At 47.7% G+C, this 9,009-nt stretch overlaps 1 pseudogene across 1 annotated transcript; it reads left to right on the forward strand.

The window, feature by feature from the left end:
- Positions 1–4,490: 4,490 nt before the first annotated feature.
- On the forward strand, positions 4,491–4,947 carry LOC309373139 (small ribosomal subunit protein uS8 pseudogene; annotated as a pseudogene). The gene has a single exon. The product of its transcript is annotated as a small ribosomal subunit protein uS8 pseudogene (transcript).
- Positions 4,948–9,009: the final 4,062 nt, after the last annotated feature.

Consider the following 9,009-nt stretch of genomic DNA (forward strand, 5'->3'; position numbering starts at 1 on the left):
GAGACAGCGGAGGGTCATTAGATGGCAGGGCGCGAGGCGCCAGCCTTGCTGCTCGCAGCCGCCGTGGGGGGATAATGGCTCAATACGGCTTTTGTGGACGGGCAGCGGAGCCAGAAAACACGGCCTGTTGATTCTGGCATCGGGCATCGCTGCCGGGAGAGTCCCGAGCGAGAGCCCGGCACTGCCCTGCCAGAGGGAGGGAAGCAGCAACAGCGATGCAGAATTGCAGCTGGGGGGCTGGTTCCCTTCTCCCCCCACAAATGTGGGGGCAGACCCATGCAATGCTTGGATTCTTGGGGGGATAGGCAGGGGGAGACCTCACAGCACCCGCAGATCCCAAGGGCAGCGAAATCACGCCAAGCCCTTCGGAAAACAGTAGCCTAGAAATGTGCCCACAACGGGAAGGGGGCCGGGCCCCCTCTGCCCCCTGCATAATTCGAGCCCCGTCGCCCAAGGGTAGAGGCTTTGACAACCTGGCGCCCTCCTGATGTTGCTGTCGTTTAGTTGTGTCCAACTCTTCGTGACCCCCTGGACCAGAGCACGCCAGGCACTTCTGTCTTCCACTGTCTCCCACAGCTTGGTCAAACTCTTGTTCGTAGCTTTGAGAACACTGTCCAACCATCTTGTCCTCTGTCGTCCCCTTCTCCTTGTGCCCTCCATCTTTCCCAACATCAGGGTCTTTTCCAGGGAGTCTTCTCTTCTCACGAGGTGGCCAAAGCACTGGAGCCTCAGCTTCAGGATCTGTCCTTCCAGTGAGCACTCAGGGCTGATTTCCTTCAGAATGGAGAGGTTTGATCTTCTTGCAGTCCATGGGATTCTCAAGAGTCTCCTCCAGCACCAGAATTCAAAAGCATCCATTCTTCGGCCATCAGCTTTCTTTATGGTCCAGCTCTCACTTCCATACATCACTACTGGGAAAACCATGGCTTTAACTATACAGACCTTTGCTGGCAAGGTGATGTCTCTGCTTTTTTAAGATGCTGTCTAGGTTTGCCATCGCCTTTCTCCCAAGAAGCAGGCGTCTTTTAATTTCGTGACTGCTGTCACCATCTGCAGTGATCATGGAGCCCAAAAAAGTAAAATCTCTCACTGCCTCCATTTCTTCCCCTTCTATTTGCCCTCCTGATACTCTGGACTATATCAGAGCCCCCAGTGCAAAACAGCTTGAAGACACCTGTTTGGCCAAGACCTGCCTCCTTGGCAAACCTTGCTGCTGAAAATTGCTCAAGTCAAGCATGGGCATAGCCAGGATTTATTTTGGGGGTGGCAGGCTTTATGTTGGGGGTGGGGCAGAACAGAGTTATCTGTGGCACAATTGGTTTATTTATTTACTTGATTTAGGGGAAGGGCAGCTGCCCCCCCTGGCTATGCCCATGATGGCAAGGTCTCTGGGCAGATTCTCTTCCCCACACCCGGCACTTCACCAAGGGTCTTAGAATCATAATAATAAACTTGTAGAGTTGGAAGAGACACCAAGAATCATCCAGTCCAGGGCTAGGAAACCAAAGGCCCATGGGCCAGATGCGGCCCAATCGCCTTCTCAATCCGGCCCGCGGACGGTCCGGGAATCAGTGTGTTTTTACATGAGTAGAATCTGTCCTTTTATTTAAAATGCATCTCTGGGTTTTTTGTGGGGCCTGCCTGGTGTTTTTACATGAGATCCAGCACCGAGGACCTTCTGGCGGTTCCCTCATTGCGAGAAGTGAGGTTACAGGGAACCAGGCAGAGGGCCTTCTTGGTGGTGGCACCCGCCCTGTGGAACGCCCTCCCTTCAGATGTGAAGGAAATAAGCAGCTACCTTATCTTTAAAATACATCTGAAGGCAGCCCTGTTTAGGGAAATTTTTAATATTTAATGCTGTATTGTTTTTAACACTCGATTGGGAGCCGCCCAGAGTGGCTGGGGAAACTCAGCCAGGTGGGCAGGGTATTAATAAATAATAATAATAATAATAATAATAATAATAATAATAAAATAATAATAATAATAATAATAATAATAATAATAATAATAATAATAATAATAGATTAGAATAAATTAGAATGTGTCCTTTTATTTAAAATGCATCTCTGGGTTATTTGTGGGGCATAGGAATTTGTTCATCCCCCCCCCAAAAAAAAATATAGTCTGGCCCACCACATGGTCTGAGGGACGGTGGACTGGCCCATGTTTGAAAAAAATTGCTGACCCCTGATCTAGTCCAACCCCCTGTAATGCAAGAATATTCAGCTGTCCCATATGGAGATTGAACCTCCAACCTTGGCGTTATCAGCACACTCCAAACAACTGAGCTATCCAGGATCCAGTTATGTTTGTGATTGTGGCTGGGTTTATGCCGTGAAATTCATCTTTGGGTCCGGGTCTGCTGCGTTGGAAAACAGCATGCTTGCCACACATGTAGTGATACCCACCACCCCAATCTCTGAGCAGGGAGGGACTCCAGGAACTTAGCTAAGTTCGGTTTCCTTGGAATGAAGGTCAGCAGAGACTGCGGTGTCTTTAAGACTTACGGTGTTATTTGCACAAATATACAAGCTGGGCACAGGATGCAGGGGCTCACAGCACTGACACCCTGACAAATCCTGCTTCACTGTTAGTTGGATCCAGTGCAGCACAAGCAGGTCTCTGTGGTTCCAGCTTCCAGCTCAGCGGACACCCCAAAACTCTGGCTATTGCTCTCCTACCTAGCAGCGAGTTGAGGGGGCTAGAGGAAAAACAGGATTCTGAAACATGCAGAGAGTGTCTCCAAAGACAGGAGGTCTCCCCAGATTCAGAAGGAAGCCCTCAAATTCATGGGGGAAATTGGGATGCAGAGATATTAGGATCGCTCTGCACTTTCCTGCTTTTTAATATTAGGAATTAATTAATAGTGCCCTTTGCATCTTCGGTTGCATTGGTCTGTATACTACTGCAATTTTGCTGTTATTGTTTTACCATCTTCGCGTGTACTCCACTTCGAGAGAGATTGTAATAGGAAGTAAACAAATACTTTTATAAATAGAATAAATTAATTAATAGCAGCCATGGATAGCCCAACTTGTGGAGGATAAGTGATGTGTGTTTTTTCTTTAAAAGGCATGTTTGTTATAGAAACCCAATAAAAGCATTTACTGTATAAGAAGAGAGAAGATGAAGGCTAAATGCTGTTAAGTCACTTTGAGAGTCATCCAAAGTGGTGTCTTCCACTAGATCTTGTGGGAGTGAGTTCCACAGTTTAACAATTCCACACAAATACCTCATTCTGTCTGCTCTGAATGTTCAACTTCTCCAGATGTCCCTAGGTTCTGGGATTTTGAGAGGGAGACAACACCCCTCCACCCACTTCCACAGAACCATTTATAATTTTATATGCCTCTGACGTACCCCCCTAACTCGATTTTCGAGCTAGAAGCCCCAAATGCTGTAACCTCCCCTCCTGGAAAAGTTTGAGATGACCTCCCGGTCGCACCAGAAATAAACAGATTTTTGCCGTTTGGGGTGATGGCCCAGAATTGCAGGAAGTTGGAGGGTGGGTCCAATTCCCCTAATGCAGAGTAAATTTTGCAACAAGAGCCCTTTCCCACTTCCTGACCATTTGACCGTCATTGCAAGGATCAGCCGGAAGCAGCATCCCGCAAACCTATTTTTAGAGGCACTTCCAGGGCTGTCAACTCCCGAAAGGGCTCTGCGCTCAGTTAACTCCCTGACTTTTTTTGCACAGTTGTTTTCGGTGTTTGGTGGCAGAGGGCAGGCAGGTCCGCTTGGCCACAGGGCACAGCTGGGGTCAGCGGGGCGGACGCGTTAAATCTTGGCCCTGCTCGGCCGGAGACCGTCGAAAGATCGCCAGGCATGGAGGATGGCTGCGCCCCCCCTTGCGAAAACGGCAGGGGACGGTCCCTTGGAAACAGCCCAGCAACAGAAGGCGCCATTGATCTGAACAGGCCGTGGTCTTGTCCAGAGGGCAGAGCGGTTCAATAGGGGGCCAGAAGCGGCCCACCTGCATCAGGATAAACAGAAGGGTCAGTGTGGAGAGAATGAGGGGAAGGAGCTGCAGGAATCCTGCTGAGCCACAATGGGTGGGTGGGGGCTGGAGAGAGGCTGCAGATGTTTTGGCTTTGGAAAGCAGGTCCCCCCCTTCCAGCTGCAGATCTGAAGCTGCCTGGGCTGCACTGTGATGGGCAGGGGGTGGAGGAACCATTAATTACGAAGCCCCAAATTTTGTTTTGATGCACCAATTGGTGAGTTGGCAGGGCACCGCAAAACAAGGGCTTTTTTCCGCTGCTGAACAGCAGCAAAACTTTGGCGCAGGTTTGGAGGGGAATCACAAATTTTGGGGTTCGTAATTATCCTTCCCACATGACCCCATTTCCGAAGCACCCCCTCCAACTTTCCACGTTCAACAGCCACACAATGCTTTTGCGATGTGCGCAGGATCAGAGCCCGCTCCCTTGCAAAGGCTTTGCAAGGCTAAATCCCAATTAAAAACCAATCGCAAGCTTTTCCCGCCATATTGCTGCACTGGCATCATGGTGCGCATGAATGTTCTGGCAGATGCTCTTAAAAGCATCAAGAAATGCTGAGAAGCGGGGAAAACATCAAGTTCTCATCAGACCGTGCTCCAAAGTTATCGTCCGGTTCTTAACTGTGATGATGAAGCATGGTTACATAGGTGAATTTGAGATCATTGATGATCACAGAGCTAGGAAGATTGTTGTTAATCTCACAGGCAGACTCAGCAAGTGTGCTGTGATCAGCTCCAGATTTGATGTCCAACTGAAGGATTTGGAAAAGTGGCAGAACAACCTGCTACCTTCACGTCAGTTTGTGTGCATTGTGCTGACAACTTCAGCTGGCATCATGGACCACGAGGAAGCTAGGCGAAAACAAGCAGGAGGAAAAATCCTGGGATTCTTTTTCTAAACTTGTAAAAACAGGCAAACTAATAAATTGTTCAAATAGGAAAAAAAACACCAATCACAAACACCCTAAAGAAAATGGGGGCAGCAAATATCATCATCATCATCATCATCATCATCATTTTGTTGTTGTTTAGTTGTGTCCGACTCTTCGTGACCCCCTGGACCAGAGCACGCCAGGCACTCCTGTCTTCCATTGCCTCCTGCAGTTTGGTCAAACTCATGTTCATAGCTTTGAGAACACTGTCCAACCATCTCGTCCTCTCTCATCCCCTTCTCCTTGTGCCCTCCATTTTTCCCAACATAAGAGTCTTTTCCAGAAAGTCTTCTCTTCTCATGAGGTGGCCAAAGTCTTGGAGCCTCAGCTTCACGATCTGTCCTTCCAGGGAGCATTCAGGGCTGATTTCCTTCAGAATGGAGAGGTTGGATCTTCTTGCAGTCCACGGGACTCTCAAGAGTCTCCTCCAGCACCAGAATTCAAAAGCATCCATTCTTCGGCGATCAGCCTTCTTTATGGTCCAGCTCTCACTTCCATACATCACTACTGGGAAAACCATAGCTTTGACTATACGGACCTTTGTCGGCAAGGTGATGTCTCTGCTATTTAAGATGCTGTCTAGGTTTGTCATTTCTTTCCTCCCAAAAAGCAGGCGTCTTTTAATTTCATGACTGCTGTCACCATCTGCAGTGATCATGGAGCCCAAGAAAGTAAAATCTCTCGCTGCCTCCATTTCTTCCCCTTCTATTTTCCAGGAGGTGATGGGACCAGTGGTCATGATATTCGTTTTCTTGATGTTGAGCTTCAGACCATATTTTTCGCTCTCCTCTTTCACCCTCATTAAAAGGTTCTTTAATTCCTCCTCACTTTAAGCCAAACCAATTTCACCCCTGCTTTTGAATTCTACACAACTGCTTAGCAGAGGGGTTCCCAATTTTTTTCAGGCCCCTGCTCCCTCGGGTCCACAAACTCATCTCCAGTGCCCCCAACCCATTAAAAAGCATTATTCAGAATAGCAGGTTGCATGACCTACTAAGGAAGATAAGAGCACGATAAAATTCGAAACGGTAACAATTAGCTGCACGTTTCTTCCGAATCCAGCTAAAGCTATTTAGTTGAATTAATTGGGCAAACTCCAGGAACTTGATCCAGTGAGAACAGTGTTTCAAAGACTGGCAAGTCATTTACACCTCCAGTGCCCCCCTTGCTTCTTAGTGTCCCACTAGGGAATCCCCCCTAGGGGACAGTACCACCCACATGGGAATCACTGCTTTGGCAGGTTAGATGTTCAAAATTAAAAGGAACAGAAAGTGGGGGAGGAACAAGCATTTTGGTTTCTGGGAGCAGTCCTGGGCACAGCGTCAAACTATAGCAGAAGTTCTTTGCAAACTGCAAGAGGCTGGCTATTTGCCTGGTGGAAAAAGTCTCACCCCTAGGTGATTTATTTATATTTTTTAAAAAGGCCTTTAAAGGTATTCTCCACTGAAGGCAGGAGGCGGGAGTGCACTGAGCCAGACTATCGATCCAGCCAGATTGCCAGAGCTGGGCAACTTGACTTACAGATTCTATGTTTAATTCTCAGGTCTGCTGTGAATTTACTAGATAGCCTTAAGTTGACCACTCACTCTCAAATTTTGCATCCTACATGGGAATACAGTGGTACCTCGGGTGAAGTACTTAATTCGTTCCGGAGGTCCGTTCTTAACCTGAAACTGTTCTTAACCTGAAGCACCACTTTAGCTAATGGGGCCTCCTGCTGCCGCTGCGCCGCCGGAGCACGATTTCTATTCTCATCCTAAAGCAAAGTTCTTAACCCGAGGTACTATTTCTGGGTTAGCGGAGTCTGTAACTTGAAGCGTATGTAACCTGAAGCGTATGTAACCCGAGGTACCACTGTAATAACCATACTGATCTGCTTTGCAGGCTGTTGTAATGGTTGCAGGAAAAGAGCGCCTATGAAGTTCTCCAGATGTTCAAATTCTAATATAAATTATTTATTTATTGCATTTACACCCAAACTGCTTCTCCACGGTGGTGTGCATTGTTCCTCCCCTCCTTGTTCAGACTCCACAACAACCCTGTGAGGTAGGTTTGGCTGAGAGACAGTGACTGGCCCAAGGCCATCCAAGGAGAGCGTCATGACCAAGTCTCTCCCAGGCGCTAGGCCAATGCTCTAACCACCACTGGCTATTTTCTAATCATCATTATTATCAAGGGCAGCAATTTGCAAGATGGACAGGCCACCGTTTTGCTCAACTTGTAATTTTGCAGGCTCACATCCTCCGAGGAGGAATGCTTCTGGCAATACCTGCTTGATTCCACCTGTGTTCCCATGCAACCCTACCGGCTGGTCCAGGGCAGTTTGTTCTTCAGTTTGGCATTTGCCACCACCGTTTGCTCTGGGAAAAGTCCTGCGGCATTTCCTGGCTCCTGTCAATATCTCGGGGCCAAAAGCACAGCGTGAACAAGAGTCACACGAGGGCACAAGCTGTACCCATTTCCCCCACCTGGCACTTTTGATGAACCTGTATATGAGAACAGAGCAGGTTATGAAAGGTAAAGACTTTGTTTCCCATCCCTTAAGAGCAGTCCAGGGCTCTATTGCCAAATCCTGGAAGAGCTTTCATCTTAACTGTTTGGATATCTGGTATTCAAGGGTTTGGCAAGTTGCCCTCCTTGAAAGGATACCTCCTGAACAAAAAGTCTCTGAAGGGCCGAGCTCGAAGGACCTTTCTCTCCTCCCCCCAATAAGGCATAAATTTTTATTTCTTAAACAAATATTGAGCCTAATGGTTACCTGCTGCCACACACCTAAATGTCTATCTCATTTAACACTATATAGAACCTTTACTCTCAGTAATGAAGCAGCTCACAGGTGGTGAATATCTCTATTTTTATACATCTTTATTATTTTGTAAAGGGAATATTGGGATGACTTAATACTTTATTATCCCTTTGGAGCTATGCTGTATCTCTGTGCATTCATCCCTTCCGGCTGTGATGCTTTGTGGTTTATATTTTTTATTCTTTGCCTATGGAAGGAATGTCCAGGGGCTGAAAGTCCCATGGGAGTAACCTTCTTGTTTTTATTTTTATTTTACATATTGTGATCTTTTCTGTGAACCACCCTGAGACCTCTGGGTATAAAGGTAAAGGGACCCCTGATGTTAAGTCCAGTCGTGGCAGACTCTGGGGTTGCGGTGCTCATCTCGCTTTATTGGCTGAGGGAGCCGGCGTACAGCTTCCGGGTCATGTGGCCAGCAGGACTAAGCCGCTTCTGGCGAACCAGAGCAGCACACAGAAACGCCATTTACCTTCCCGCCGGAGCGGTACCTATTTATCTACTTGCACTTTGACGTGCTTTTGAACTGCTAGGTTGGCAGGAGCAGGGACCGAGCAACGGGAGCTCACACCGTCGCGGGTATTTGAACCGCCGACCTTCTGATTGGCAAGCCCTGGGCCCTGTGGTTTAGACCCCAGCGGCACCTATACCTCCAGGTATAGGACGGTATATAAATTCATTCATTCAATCAATCAATCAATCAATCAAAGAACCTTGCATAGATACAAGAGACTCAAACCCCCATTTTGGAACTGGGCACCATGCAGCCAGTGGCTGATGCATTAAACATGCCCGGCTCTGATTTTTATTTAACTGCAACTTAAGTTCCATCAAACTGACTGCTGATTGATCTTTGCTCAGGATCAGTCAATGCAGCAGCTGGCTGAACAATTCTCAAGGCCATGAAGTTAAGCAACTCCCCCTGCTGGTAACACAGGGAAGAACAGCTGTGTGCCAAAAAGGCACATTTAAGGCTCTTTGAAGCGGCAAAGGGAGGTTTCAAACTGGCATGGCCCCACAGCCTACAGAGATGAGTGCCCCACATTTATTAGTGCTTCTGTACTACAAATCTGTAATGCAAAGAAGGCTGATCGCCGAAGAATGGATGCTTTTGAATTCTGGTGCTGGAGGAGACTCTTGAGAGTTCCATGGACTGCAAGAAGATCCAACCTCTCCATTCTGAAGGAAATCAGCCCTGAGTGCTCACTGGAAGGACAGATCCTGAAGCTGAGGCTCCAAGACTTTGGCCACCTCATGAGAAGAGAAGACTCCCT

The sequence above is a fragment of the Podarcis melisellensis genome, assembly GCF_964234715.1.
Source record: "Podarcis melisellensis genome assembly, chromosome: 6".
NCBI classification, from domain to species: Eukaryota; Metazoa; Chordata; class Lepidosauria; order Squamata; family Lacertidae; genus Podarcis; species Podarcis melisellensis.